General features: G+C 42.5%; 1 pseudogene across 1 annotated transcript; it reads right to left on the minus strand.

The window, feature by feature from the left end:
• Nucleotides 1-6,148: 6,148 nt before the first annotated feature.
• LOC308640381 (atypical chemokine receptor 3-like) lies at nt 6,149-13,451 on the minus strand (annotated as a pseudogene). The gene is made up of 3 exons: nt 13,424-13,451; nt 13,072-13,222; nt 6,149-7,262 (listed from the first exon to the last, which is right to left on the minus strand). The product of its transcript is annotated as an atypical chemokine receptor 3-like (transcript).
• Nucleotides 13,452-14,310: the final 859 nt, after the last annotated feature.

Below are 14,310 nucleotides of genomic sequence, written 5' to 3' on the forward strand. Positions count from 1 at the left end.
AAATAACTAGGGATCAAAAAAAAGATGTCATTGCTGGCACATAGTGGTTGCTTGCCTGTGCTGGACATGTACTTTTATTTTCCCTTGTCCTTCTTTCCTAAACAATATGGTTTAACAACTATTTATATAGCATTTGAGGGGCTGGGGATGTGGCTCAAGCGGTAGCGCGCTGGCCTGGCGTGCGTGCGGCCTGGGTCCGATCCTCAGCACCACATACCAACAAAGATGTTGTGTCCACCGAGAACTAAAAAATAAATATTAAAAATTCTCTCTCTCTCTCTCTCTCTCTCTCTCTCTCTCTCTCTCTCTCTCCTCTCTCACACTCTCTTAAAAAAAAGATATCCAGCTGCCTATTTAGCACCTATCTTAGCTTTTACCCCTGGTCCTTGTCCAACAGTCCCCACCTCAGTGAATGGTACCACAATCCTTCCAGTGGTCCATGCCCAGAAGCTTTGAAATGATTCATGTCATCTCTTACCTGCCACCCCATATTCACTTATAAACCAATCCTGTCCATTTTGCCTACAAAACATTCCAAATAACCTTTATCTTTAACTCACCCTTGCTCTCCAAACATGTGATACATTCCCAGATCCACAGTAATCTTTTCAAGGCAAAGACGACCAAGCTTGCTTAACCATTTCTGGCTTACAAGTCATACAAATCTATCCTGTGCCTGCTTCTTCTGTGTTCCATTACTTCCCCCTTCAGCTAGAAAGATCCTGATCTTTACATCCTTGGACTTTCTGTTCCCCTTCCCATAGGGCCTTTAGGTAATTCCTGACCCATAGCATATAAGCTTCATGGGGCAGGGGCCTTATGCATTTTACTGGTCATTATAATGCCTAACACAGTGTCTGCTACTAAGTGACTTAAAAATCTTTCCAATATATGAATATATATGTTTGCTCTTCTGGCTGAACACTTACTTGAAAATATATGCTACGCAGTTGGAAATGCAAGACATAAAAGTTAGACATAGAAATGAGAACCATCCTCATATAACTCATAATCTGAGGAATGGGAAAATGAACATGAACCACCAGGGAAATTATGTAATACAAAAAGGATAAATCAAAAAATTGACTCTAAGAAAGATTCTCTTTGAAAAGGTAGCTAGCTAGAAAGGCCAGAAAAGTAACTGTTATGTACTTAAAAGGCAAACTGATAGTTGAGAATGAAATTTCTCATAAAGGAAAGTTTGACACTGGGTCACACACTATAATGAGACACAGAATATGAGCAATGCAGTATTGAACTTGGGAAGGAGATTACCATTTATTAAGGGGACTGTGGACTAAGTAAAGAATATCAATGAAAAGTACCCCGTGGAAGTTCTGGTTAAAGGATATTAGAAGAATAATTAACTGATGTGTATGTCACACAAACATGCACATATTCTGTTTAAAGTTATATGCCATCCTAATTCTTTATTATACAGTTAAACTTCATTATTGCTCTCATTTTTTTTCAGCAGAATGCTAATAAACACAACTTCCTTTTATGAATAGCATATGGAGTTCATGTTTTAGGGTAAGAACCAAGCTCTTATAGCAAGGAATCCAATAGTACAATGACTTAAAGAACAAATACATTCTTTGTATTATTGAATAATGGCCCAGCGTGATCAGGCCAGTTTTGGGTGATTCGTGGACATTCTTGGTGGGTTTTTTTTTTTGTATTTGTTGTTCCCTAATCCCTTTGACCACTGTTAATATCTGCTCAGACAAAGCTGCATTAAGCTTCAGACTAGGTTCCAGAAAACATGAAAAGAACCAGAAGATAAATGTGGTGTTGATCCAAAATGGTCCATGTTTCCTTGCAAGAATATTTACATGGTAAGGAAGGCTGGGGACTTGTGTGTGTGTGTGTGTGTGTGTGTGTGTGTGTGAACACAAAAAATGATGTGCAGTGTTTCTTGGAAAATTACTATTACAGCATGACATAGTAAACTGTGTGAAGCTCCTTGTTTCCATTGTAATTTTAATATTTCCTTCAGCAGAAAAATTTCCATATGCATTGACCATGATAACTTCTAGTGTCTCTGAAGTATTGGTTCTGTCAAATTACTCCCTAAATGACTCAATATGCCCTGGCTGAAGAGGGCCACATCTGTATTTGCAGATCTTTGGGATGCTGAGGCAGGCTGATGTCATTTTCCATGTAGCCAGGGAATATATACACATCCTGTCTCCAAACATGAAAAGGCTTGGGATGTGATGTAAGTGCTGTTGTTCTTGCTAAGAACACGCAAGTCCCCATGTACAACTACCAGGACCACAAAGCAATCAAAAAGTTTCAAACAACATAAATATTCACCTGCAATTAAACATAATTTAAAGGTTAATTTTGAAAATAAAATTCTATCCATAAACTCACACACACACACACACACACACACACACATGCGTGCGTACACCTCAATAATTTTAATTGTGTATACATCTATATATGCATTTATACATTCCAGATACAAATCATATGTCAGGTATGACCTTTCTAAATATTTTTCCCATTCAGTTGCTCATCTTTTTTCCACTTAGCAGAGTCTTTTTCCCAAAAAATCTAATTAAATATACCATAGAACTAAAAAAATGCAATCAATAATTTAAAATTGAAAGATATTACATATATAGATATATATATAGATAGATAGATAGATAGATAGATATAGATATATATAATATTTCATCCATCAATGAGCAAATATACTTTTTTTCTCCACAGCAAGGCTCATTGTCTAGAATAGACCATATCTTACACAACAAAGGAAGTCCTAATAAATACAAAATATCAGATAATACTCTGCATTCTCTCAGATCACAATGGAATGAAATTAGATATCAATGATAAAGTAAAATATCTAACAAATGGAGACTAAATAATACACTATTGATTGGTGAATGGACAGTTGAAGAAATCAAGGGTGAAATACAAAAAAATTCTTAGAGTTAAATGGGAACACTTATACAACATGTCAAAATCTCTAACACTACATCTCAAAGCCCTAGAAAAAGAACAAATCAACACCAAAAGCAGTAAAGACAGGAAATAAATAAAATCAGAGCTGAAACCAATGAAATTCAAACAAAAGAAACAAGTGAAATAAAGGACAAGACAAAAAGATGTTCTTTGAAAAATAAAATAGATAAACCTCTGTCCATGCTAATGAAGGGAAAATGAGAAAAAAGTCAGATTACTAAAACACAAGATGGAGAAGGAAATATCACTGCCACAGTCCCAGGTGCCTCTCCTAGTGTTCCAGTGATGAGTCTGCAGTGTCTGGTAAGCTCATGGTCCTGGTTTCCTGGATGAGGTTCTGATGTGCCCAGGAGTCCATGTGTCTCTGATTTAATTTAGTGAATGCACAGGGAGTAATTTTTTACTAACCTGATTCACTTATGTATCCATTTGTGCCTTATGCTGCTGCTGCACAGCTGGGTCATTGCCTTCTTTCTTATTTCTTTGTGTGTGCTTCTGGGGATTGAACCTCATAGCCCAGCATGTTTCCACTGATCTACCTGTCAGAGTTTTATTTTTTATTTTGAGATGGGAACTCACTAAGTTGCCTAGGCTGGCCTGACACCAGTGATCCTCCTGACTCAGCTTCGTGTTAGGCTAGGATTACAGCTATGCCCCATTGTGCCCAGTTGGGTTAATTCTTTCCAGTAAGTTTTGTATACCCAGCATCTGGTGGTTATCCACTTGGTCTGTCAAGGCATGAGTCATTCTGCCTCATCACTTGCACTCAGAAGTGTGTAGCCCAGGGAAATCTGCTGCTTTATAAAACAGGGTAGCTCAGGTCTGGGAAGTGCTCTTCTGCATAGTGTGGAATGGCTTGGAGCCAGCACAGCCTGCTCTCCACAAACCTCCTAACTGATATGCACCTCAGAGTGAGTGTGAGCAACCAAGTGGTCACCCAGCTCTACAGAGTGGTAAGAAAGTAGTCCATGGTCCCACTGAGCAAGGGCAATAGGAGTCACTAAAGTTGGGTGGCACAGGAGACTTCTGTGAATGGATAAGGAACCCCACCTGAACCCAGCACTATGCATCTATATGCCTGAACTCCTGGGCTAGGAGGGGTCCACACTGAGTAGGAGGGGCCTGAACACTCAAGTTCAGCTTTTCTGTTCTCCATTCTCCTCAATTCAATGGTTGGGAGTTTTCTGTTTGAACTTGACCTCTAGAAGCCTCAGGGCAAACATGGCCCCATTTTAATGGTAATAAGTGTTTATCATGTCATGATTTTCCTCAACTTTGTGTACTCCTTGTGTTATTTTTCCTTTCTCTTGCATTTTCACTTATTGATCTGCTTTATTACAGCATTCATGACAGTATGCGTGCACCTGTGGACATGTGTCAAGCATATTGGAGTCAGCATGCCACAATACCTGGCCTCAGAACTCAGATTGTGCAGCCTTTGCAAGTGGTGCTATCTGTAGCCCCCAGGGACCCCTGGGCTGTGAGTCTGGGTGAGCCCATATGTTCAGGGACATTCCAAAAGGGCAGTAGCCCTGGATCTCAAGAAGACCCACCTGTGGATGGCCTCACCTGTGCTAAGATGGGAAGGACACTTCCCTGAGCTCCCACCTAAAAGCCAGGTCTGTAGAAGTCTGTGGCTCCTGTGGCTCTGAAAGTGCTCCTCCAAGGAGTCCTCCCAGTGAAGGTTCATGTGGAAATGCAGAAGCCAGAGTTTGGTTACTGCCTCAAGCACAGTCAATAGCCTTCCCTTAGTTACAGGCTCACTTTCTGCAGTTCAGTTACTTGCAGCCCTCAAAAATGCTAAATGGGATACTCTAGAAATACATAATTCCTAAGTTTTAAATAACTTTTATTACAGAAAATAATATAGTCATTCTAATTTTCATAATTGTTGATCTCTGTGTCTACTTTATAAATTAAACTGTACGGTAGATGTGTATGTCTAGGAGAATGCGTAGTAAATACATAAAATATACATAATGAGTCAGGTACTTTCCAGGTTTCAGGGGATCTTGGGACATATCTGGTGCAGATGACAGGGGACAAATGTAATTAATTGGTCTCTGGTAAGTAGAAAATATGCATTTCCTGTGCAGCTTTTTCTTAGGTCTGCTAAGAATGTAAAAGCAGCACTGCCTTCAACCCTCAGCAGGGATTGTGTGAGGGGATGTCACACTGGTGCTTGGAGCAGAGGAGCCCTGGCTGATCCAGGCTCACATTTCCTGCATTTCCGCCTCCAGACATCTCACTGCCCACCACCTCCCTCCCCAACACCACCTGAAGAGCTTCTAAAACACACTCAGCACTTTGAATGCTGTGCCTTTCATGCCACTCACCCACACTAACCCTCCAGTTTGCTCTGTGGCAGTTCTCTCTTTATTCTTGCTCAGCTTGACTGTGTGTGCCAGGTGTGTCCACATAGCAACATCATGAATGCTACCTCAATGCCGGGCACACTTTCACACTTTCAGGAATGAACTTTTAGGAAACAAAGTTCTTTATTAAAGAAATAACTTACAGACTAAGAAAACTCTATTCATTGTATGCATAGTTTTGTAGCCTGTAACAGTCTGCTTTTGTTTTAAATGTAACTCTGCAAAACTATTAACATCCCAAACAGCATTATGAAGCCATTTTTGTTCCATATTCTGTGCAAATACAACCCACCACAGAGATATAAAACTTTTATAAAGAACACATTTCAGTGAAGAATGGTGTACATTTATATATATGCATATACATGCATATAAGTACATAACTTTAAATTAGTTAAAAATGACACCCTTAGTAAAACTAAAGTCAAACTAATCTTAAAACTACAGCAATCTGAGTATGTCAGGATTATACTGCCCATGCAATATTTAAAATACATTTAACTTTCCAATACTTTTTATGCAGTATGCCAATAGTGAGAAAATGAAGACTTAAATACAATTCAACATATAAAAATTTCAGGAAGAGCAGAAGGTTCTATTGTATACATGTCCAGTCAAGCGTTTCCTGAAGCTAACTTTGACAGACAGCACTGGACAGAGAGGAAGATGCACAATGTCACGCCTTCTCCTCTTCATGTCACTTGGGCATCAAGATCCAAAGCTCCCTTGCTCTCTTATGAAGACCATAAGCCATGTTCACAAGCTCCATGATGTGGCCTCTGCACAGCAGGTCATTTGGAGTTTTGCTCCAGCACCAAGTACTCTGTCTCTGACACTCTGGTGGAGTTGGTGAGCTGGGTGAGGCCCGTTTGGGCAGAATACTGGAAGGTGAAGGCCTTCATCAGCTTGTACCTGTACTTGTGGTTGATGAAGCTGTAGAGCACAGGATTGACACAGCAGTGCACCAGGGACAGGCACTGTGTGACATGTAGTGCTGTGAAGAGCATGTTCTCCAGCTGGCAGGTGAAGGGGAGGTTGTGCAGGATGGAGAAGATGTCCAGCAGCACTGCCACATGGTAGGGGAGCCAGCACACAAGGAAGACCACCACATAGGAAAAGATGATCTTATGGATACTCTGATTCTCCTGATCACCAGAGGCTGAGATGGCCCTGGAGAGCAGGAAGTAGAAGACAGTGATGATGGAGAAGGGGACAATGAAGCCCAAGACAACAGAGACAAGCTCCATGCCAATCAGCCACTCCTTGATGCTGTGCTCAGGGAAGAACGACCAGCAGTAGGTCTCATTGTTGAAAGCAGGCACCATGGTCTTCAGGTAGTAGGTGTCAGGCAGAGACATGCTCAAGGCCAGCAGCCACACCAGAACACACACGATGTGGCACACCATCTTCTTCCTGTGGCTGGAGGTGCTGGTGAAGTAGGTGACGGAGAGGTAGTGGTTGATGCTCATGCACGTGAGGAAGAAGATGGATGCTGCCAAAGAGGTTGACAGAGAAGACGAGGTGCATGACCTTGCAGGTAAGCTCACCCATGTGCCACTGGTTGTCCTGCACCAGGCTGATCACCCAGATGGGGATGGTGATGACCACCCACAGGTCCGTGATGGCAAGGTTCAAGTTGTAGCAATGGGTGTCATAGCCTGTGGTCTTGGCCTGGATGTTCACCCAGACCACCACAGAGTTGGCAATCATGCCAATCACAACGATGAAAATGTAAATGAAGGAAAGTGTGTAGAGCAGGATGCTTTTGTGGGGCATGGTTGGGCACTGCACTGTATCGATCAGGATGCAGTGGCTGCTGTTGAATGGCCAGCTGATATCAGAGAAGTTTCCTGGCTCTGTGTAGTCAAAGAGATGCAGATCCATGGTAGGGGGAGTGAGAAGGACCTACAGCAACCCAGAGAGATGGGAGAGAGAAATCACTCATCAGGGAACCTCGACTTCCAGTCAAAACATTTTTATGGGGTCCTAATAAGGCCCAGCAGTTTTGCCCAAGTTCTGAGGTGTCTCACAAAGAAAGGAGAAAAGAAATCAATCACACGAGAACTGTGTCACATAAACAAACATCCAGAGTCTCATTGACACAGTGTCCAAAGACAGACACAATGTTGGTTTTCTATCTTTCATTGGCTGTCTTCTTCAGACACCATCAGCCTGGCTGTGCCCAGAGTGTGAAATCAACATGGTACAGGGCCAAAGAAACACCAGACTTGACTTGTCCCCTCTATGTAGGTGGCAGTTCTGTCACTTGCCACAGGTGGTGACTAGCCAAGATTCAGGCTACCATGGGTTACTCAAAGTGACTCCATGTTACACATAGCAACTTCTGCAGGATCCAGGATAAGAGTCAATGTGTGCCAAGTGGCCTTGACAACTGTTTCAGAAACCAAAGCAGGAACATTCCAAGGTTGGAATTATGGCTCCTCCACCCAATAGTGTCCAACATAAGATGTATTGGTTATCCTAACTGTGTCTGCTGCACTAGGACAGCTTCACCCCCCTCAGCATTACCTTAGGGACAAAGGGCCTATCCCCAAATATGGAGGGGGATACATATTACTCAATGACCTGTCACCTGCAACTGTCCAGGAGAAGTATTCAGCTTCTCCTCTTTAGCAGAAATGCAAAACCTCATCTTGGCTCTTCTCCACTTGGGAAACTGGCTTTTACTGTTGCATAACATCCACCCCCAAAGAGGGCCCAGGAGCCCACAGAGGGCATGGAGCTGAATCAGGCCCTCCTTATGAAAGCATGGAACAGAGTCCCTAACTATGGAGGACACCTGCTGCCTACCTCCACAGCCTCAAAACTTAACAGGTGGCCCACTCCTGAATCCCAACCAGGGAGACTGTGGGAGGCCTGGCAGCTCCCTCTGTGGGAGGTAGGGGATAGAGGTGGTTGTAGGATCCCCTCCTGGTGCAGGCTTCATGTGCAGAAAGAAGGCCTGAGCATCCCAGGGTAGTGATATACCCTCTGCTCTACAACCAGGTCACTGGCCCAGCAGCCAGGAAGTCCCCATAGCCCAGTGACCCCCAGTGTTTGGAAGCTGACATTCAGGCACAGGAGGCCACTCACAGGGGGCAACACAGAATCAGGACAAACAAACCCTCATCAGCAGATGTCCTGTCCTAAGACAGCTTCAAGGATTCTAAAAGGATATCTGCCTAACAAGGCTGTGGAGGGTGATGCCAGAAGATGGGCTTCTGGCCTCCCAGACTGGCCTCGGTTTATCCAGCCAGCCCCAAGCTGCCCTGAAGATACTCCTGCCACCTCCCCTAGGACACAAAGTATCTGCATAGACCCTTACCCTGCACCTGTGAACCCAGATGGATGCTGCCCCTGCTCTTTCACATGGCTCCAGTGCAGAGGCCTCTGGCAACAGCCCTGCTTCTTCCTTCCCATTTCCTTAAAATGGAACACATTTGCAGTTTGACTTAGTTTAAGGCACTATTTCCGCCCCAAATCTCATCTGCTGTCATAGTCACCGGAAGTAGAGGATCCCCACAGGCATGGAAACCCAAGAATGCTCTGTTGGAGGTGGTTGTGGCAATTCTCTGCCCTACTGGCACAACCTGGGTACTTGGCAGGGACAGCACTAAATCCTAGAGCACAAAGAAATGAAGGACCCTGAGCCTTTGATAGCCTGCACTAGGATTTTAACCCATTTGCCACTCTCTCACATCTGGGATGCTTTTCTGGCCTGCCCTCCCTTTCCTTCCAGGGCATGCACACTGTGGCCCTGATGCAGTCCAATGAGAATGGTCCCAGACAAGGGCAAGGACACAGAATAAGAGAAACCTCCTCCTGGGGCTGAGCAGTGTTCTTCTAGGCCCCTCCAGTCTCCCCCAAATCAATTCTGACACATCCCTTGCACCTGGCAGCTGCCAACCTCCAGTATCCTCCAGGCTAGAGTGGACTTGGACAATGGGAAGGCTCAGGGACTCTGATCCAGCCCTGTTGCTTCTGCCTCTGCCCTCTGGGCCTGGAGTCTCACAGGATTTATGGGACAGGCGTGCCACCCTGCAGTCACACCCTTCTCTCCCCTAAGGGGTTGGGAGTGGCACCACCATGGAAGGTGTGGAGCAGAGACACAGCTGTTACTGCCCAAGGTTGAAGCAAGCAATGTGTGAGTTTGTGTGTGCACAGGGAGAGAGAGAGAGAGAGTGGAGGAAAGAGCATGAGAGAGAGCAAGCACACATGCTATGTCTGTCCTCATCAAATCTGAATGTAAAAGACTCTTTTTTAATTTTTTTAAGAGAGAGAGAGAGAGATTTAATATTTATTTTTTAGTTTACGGTGGACACAATATTTTTATTTTATTTGTATGTGGTGCTGAGGATCGAACCCAGCACCCTGTGCATGCCAGGCCAGCATGCTACTGCTTGAGCCACATCCCCAGCCCTGAAAGACTCTTTATTGATTCTATATTGTAGCAGAAATACCAGAATGTCAAAACTATTATTACAGATGAAAAATTGGGGATTAAAAATTTATTTGATTAGCTTTTCTATTCCTTTACTTTCACCCCTCTTCTAATTCTGAAGTGATTCTTTAGAATCTATATTAATCAGATTTTCTGAGAAAAATCACCTTAAAAGGAGAAAAGATTTGTTTCTGCCTGGTTTCAGCCCATGATGGCTTGGATCTGTTGTTTGGGGCTTGTGGCAAGACAGAATATCATGGCAAAGAGAATGTAGTAGAACCAAACTGCTCACTTCATGGCTGCCAGGAAAGAGACAGAAAGGGAAGGGTTGGAGTTGGGTAAAAGTATAACCTTCAAGGGCACAAACCCAATGACTTCACTTCCTTCAACTAGGCCCTACATCCTACATGGTCCACCTCCTGGAAGTAGTGCCATCAGCTGGGACCAAGCCTTCAGTATATGACACTTTTGAAGGACAATGGAGATCAAACCATAATAAAATCCCGTAAGGATTATAGCCTAAAAGTCATTTGAAAACTCAATTCCACAATATTTTTATAGCATCCTACAATATGTTCATATTCTGCTTTAAATTATTATAGAGCAAGAAGGGGCTGGGCATATAGCTCTGTAATAGATTACGTGCCTAGCATGCTCAAGGTCCTGGGTTCCATCCCTAGTGCTACAAAAAGAAACAAGGAAAGTTCAGTGCTTCATGAGGTATTTGTCTAAATCTGAACAACTCCAGCCATTAATGATCCTAATACTACCTAATGAAGTAAAGAGAACAAGTGTCTTCCATGTGGAAACCCTTCAAATGCTTGAAGTCAACTATGTTATCTCATTTCAGCCTTCTTGAAGTTAATATTTTAACTCATTCAAAAATCATTTTGGGACACACCTACCATACACACTATGTAATATTATTGTCTGATCTGATTTTTTTAAAGAGAATTTTTAATATTTATTTTTTTAGTTTTCAGCAGACACAACATCTTTGTTGGTATGTGGTGCTGAGGATCGAACCCGGGCCGCACGCATGCCAGGTGAGCGCGCTACCGCTTGAGCCACATCCCCAACCCAAATATTTATTTATTTATTTTTTAGTTTTCAGTGGACACAACATCTTCGTTTGTATGTGGTGCTGAGGATTGAACCCGGGTCGCACGCATGATCTGATTTTTATAATCCAATCCTGGCAGGATTTATAATCATTGTAATATCTGTTTTGGAAAAAAAATGGATGTTTTACTTCTTTTTAAATACTCTTTAAAAACTTAAAAATTACTGGAATTATCTGTTTCTTAAATACTTGGTAGGTTTCTCCATGAAACTGTCTTTTTTAAATGCTATTAGACATTTTTCTACTCTTATCTTATGGAAAGTTGTACATTTAGATTATACACACATACACACACATAATATAAGTCATAGAACCAACTGTATTCATGAAGAGGGTTCATTCATAATCCTGCCAGTTTGTCTTTAATTTTCCTCTTCTGGCAATACCAGGAATCTCCTAATGGCCAAAAGTTATGTTAATTCTTTATGCATAATTCTCAATACCTTTCAGTTTCATCTTTTAACACTGCCTATCTTAATCTCTGTACTGCAACAATCAACTGCCTATAATTTCTGTCACTCTTTGTCTCATTTTATGCTTTTGTGCCTTTTATTCACATTGTTTTATTTGCCAGAATTGCCTTGTATCTATATATCATCACATTGTGCTATGTTGTCCTTTTTCAATATTAGGACCATCTTTTCCAGAACACCTTATTTGATTTGGATTAGTTATCCCTCCTCTTCTCTTAGAATAATGATTTATAGCAAGTGAATTCTAATGCAGGATCCTCAAAATCATGCCTTCCTGCTGACGAAAAAAAATCATTCTCTCCAATTTCCTACTATCATGAAAGCTACAAACTGTTTTGGTTGATTTGAACTTTTATCCCTTTCAATGCCTAGGGGACTGGATGAGTTATTCCTCATGTCTAGCCCAATGTATTATTTATATTGTTGTTTTTTGTTTGTTTGAACCACATCCCCATTTATTTTATGTTGAGACAGGGTCACATTAAGTTGCTGGGGTTGGCCTGGAACTTGTTTCAGCCTCCAGAGAGTCTGGGATTACAGGCGTTCAGTACTTCACCCACTTTTTATTATTTATTTGATGCTGAAACTTAGTTCCCAAATCTGGCTAAGTTAAGGAGATAACCTTGATGAATTTTCCCTTCTTGATGCTCATTCAGAGGCATTGAATGTCACCTATTCCCAGGGAACAGAATCCCATTTTCCTCATGCTTCCCAAGTTGTTGACTGTCCCCTAGCATGATGGAAAGTCATATAACTAGTTACTTCATTTTGATTATTTTTGTTATGTTTATCTTCATCACCAAAAATTTATAATCCACCAGTGTTTTCTATATGAACACAGCAGCAGTAGATCTATTTTATTAACATATTAGAACAGAATGGCAACCTTTCTTGCTGCAAACATAGCTGACAATCTATCACAACCATCTGAATGCCTCTATTTGAGTTCATGGCATGGATCACAAAATAGGAACTAGTAAGGAAATATTTTTCAGTTTGAGATTTCCGTGGAGAAGAGATTCACCGAGCATCCTTCCCCCTTACATACCACACAGCTGGCCAAGTTCTGATTCATCTTGCACAGCCTGGCTTCAAAAGAACCATAAATATCTGTGTGTACTTACACACGAGATTAATTGGCCTCCACATTGTATGCCAGTGATATTATGCAACATCCAACAATAACAATCCACATAGGAATTCCAACATTCTATTCAAGCAAAATATTTGGCATTAAATTTAGAGCATGTTTACAATTTCTACATAATGATATGACTCATATGTGTTTTACTCTGAGAATATAATATCCATGGCTTACAGTTTTCATTTCTCTTCACCTTTAGTAGAAGAGTTTATCAATTTCACATTGAAAAGCAGTGCTTTTTATTTATTTTGTGAAATTTTCTGTACTTACCAAAGTGCTGCTTTGACAATTACCAAAAGCCTACAGTGGTTCGGGACAAAGTCAGTGACCCAGAAATTCATGCTCATAAAGTTCAAGATGCCGGTTCTCTGCCCACAAGCGTGAACTCAGAATCCGCCCAGCCTGCACCCACCCTAGGCCACTCTGGTAAGGACCCTGGTCTGTGCACACCTAAGCCCACCAAGGAGGCACTCCAGGCTTGTGCCCACCCCCCCCCAGTACCTGTGTCCATGCCCATGCCCATTCCCACATACCTTGTCCTGGAACAGGTACAGCTGGAACACCAGGAGCTGGGGTCCTGAGTGCCCACGTGGGCAGGGACCCAGCAGCTGCCACTTGGTGGGAAAGATCTCAGCCAGGCAGTGACACGGGTTGAGGTTCAGCGGCCTGGGCCTCAGAAATGGCCTAGAGAAGTCGGGGAAAATGCTTAGCTCAGCCCATGCCACCTGCACTGGTAGCTGCTCTCACCTTAGGCTGAAAAGAAAGATCGCCTGCCCACACACCTGCCTTCTGGTGAAGCCTCCTCGCCTGCCTGAGGAGGATTAGCAGAGAGAAGTGGCTTAGCGCTGGACCCGCCCCCTGGTGCAAGGCTATTTTCAAACTCACCAGGCCCGCCTGCCTGCAATTTCGCGGTCTCCCGCGCTGGCTGCAACCCCTGTGGACCTGCGACGATACTGCAGCCCGCTTGGTCTGGGTACTCGCTCTGTGGATAGGCTCCAGCGTGTTGAATCTCTGGTACAAAAACAAAACAAAAGGCTACCATATGAAAGAGAACGGATGAGTCCCCCTTGTGACTTATTGTTACATTATTATTTTTATTTTGTGATATGGCCTCACTATGCTGTTCATGTTGGCTCTGAACCTAGCTCAGCCTTCTCAGTCACTGGGATTACAGAGGTACGGCACCACGAAAAGGATGTAGGTTCAGTTCAGGATATGTTTGTTAATGTTAGACTCTGTAAAGTCAATTATTTGTGCTAAATATTTGAGAGTGACCACTCCAAGAACAGAAATATTTGCATACATTTAAACATAGCCAAATGACATTCCATTGTGTAGAATATCAGGAATGAGAATATGTGCTAGAATATACAAAACATGGATGAGAAGGAGCAGCTCCAATGTCGGCTAAGCTCTGAAACAGAGAAAGAAAAATGGGCTGGAAGAACATCAGGCTGTGGGAAAAACTATAATTCTTTAAAATGTTCATAATTGTTTAACTTGGTGTCATGTCATGTATGCCTACATGTATGAAATATCTGGCACTTAGAAGTTTTTTAAAAAATAATTAATTTGAATAGTTTAAAATGTATGTGGTTATCAGAATGTGAACAAAGGAGCCACAACCCAAGAAAGGACTAAAATTTACTAGGACAATTCCTGCAGCACTGACCCACAGGAAGCCTGGGGATTAAGGGCAAAGAGGACCTCATTTTACCTGGGGTGGTAAGGACAGAGAATATACCCTGGAGGAATATGGCCTGCACCAAGAC

The sequence above is a fragment of the Spermophilus citellus genome, assembly GCF_964194105.1.
Source record: "Spermophilus citellus genome assembly, contig: SCAFFOLD_114, whole genome shotgun sequence".
Taxonomy (NCBI): domain Eukaryota; kingdom Metazoa; phylum Chordata; class Mammalia; order Rodentia; family Sciuridae; genus Spermophilus; species Spermophilus citellus.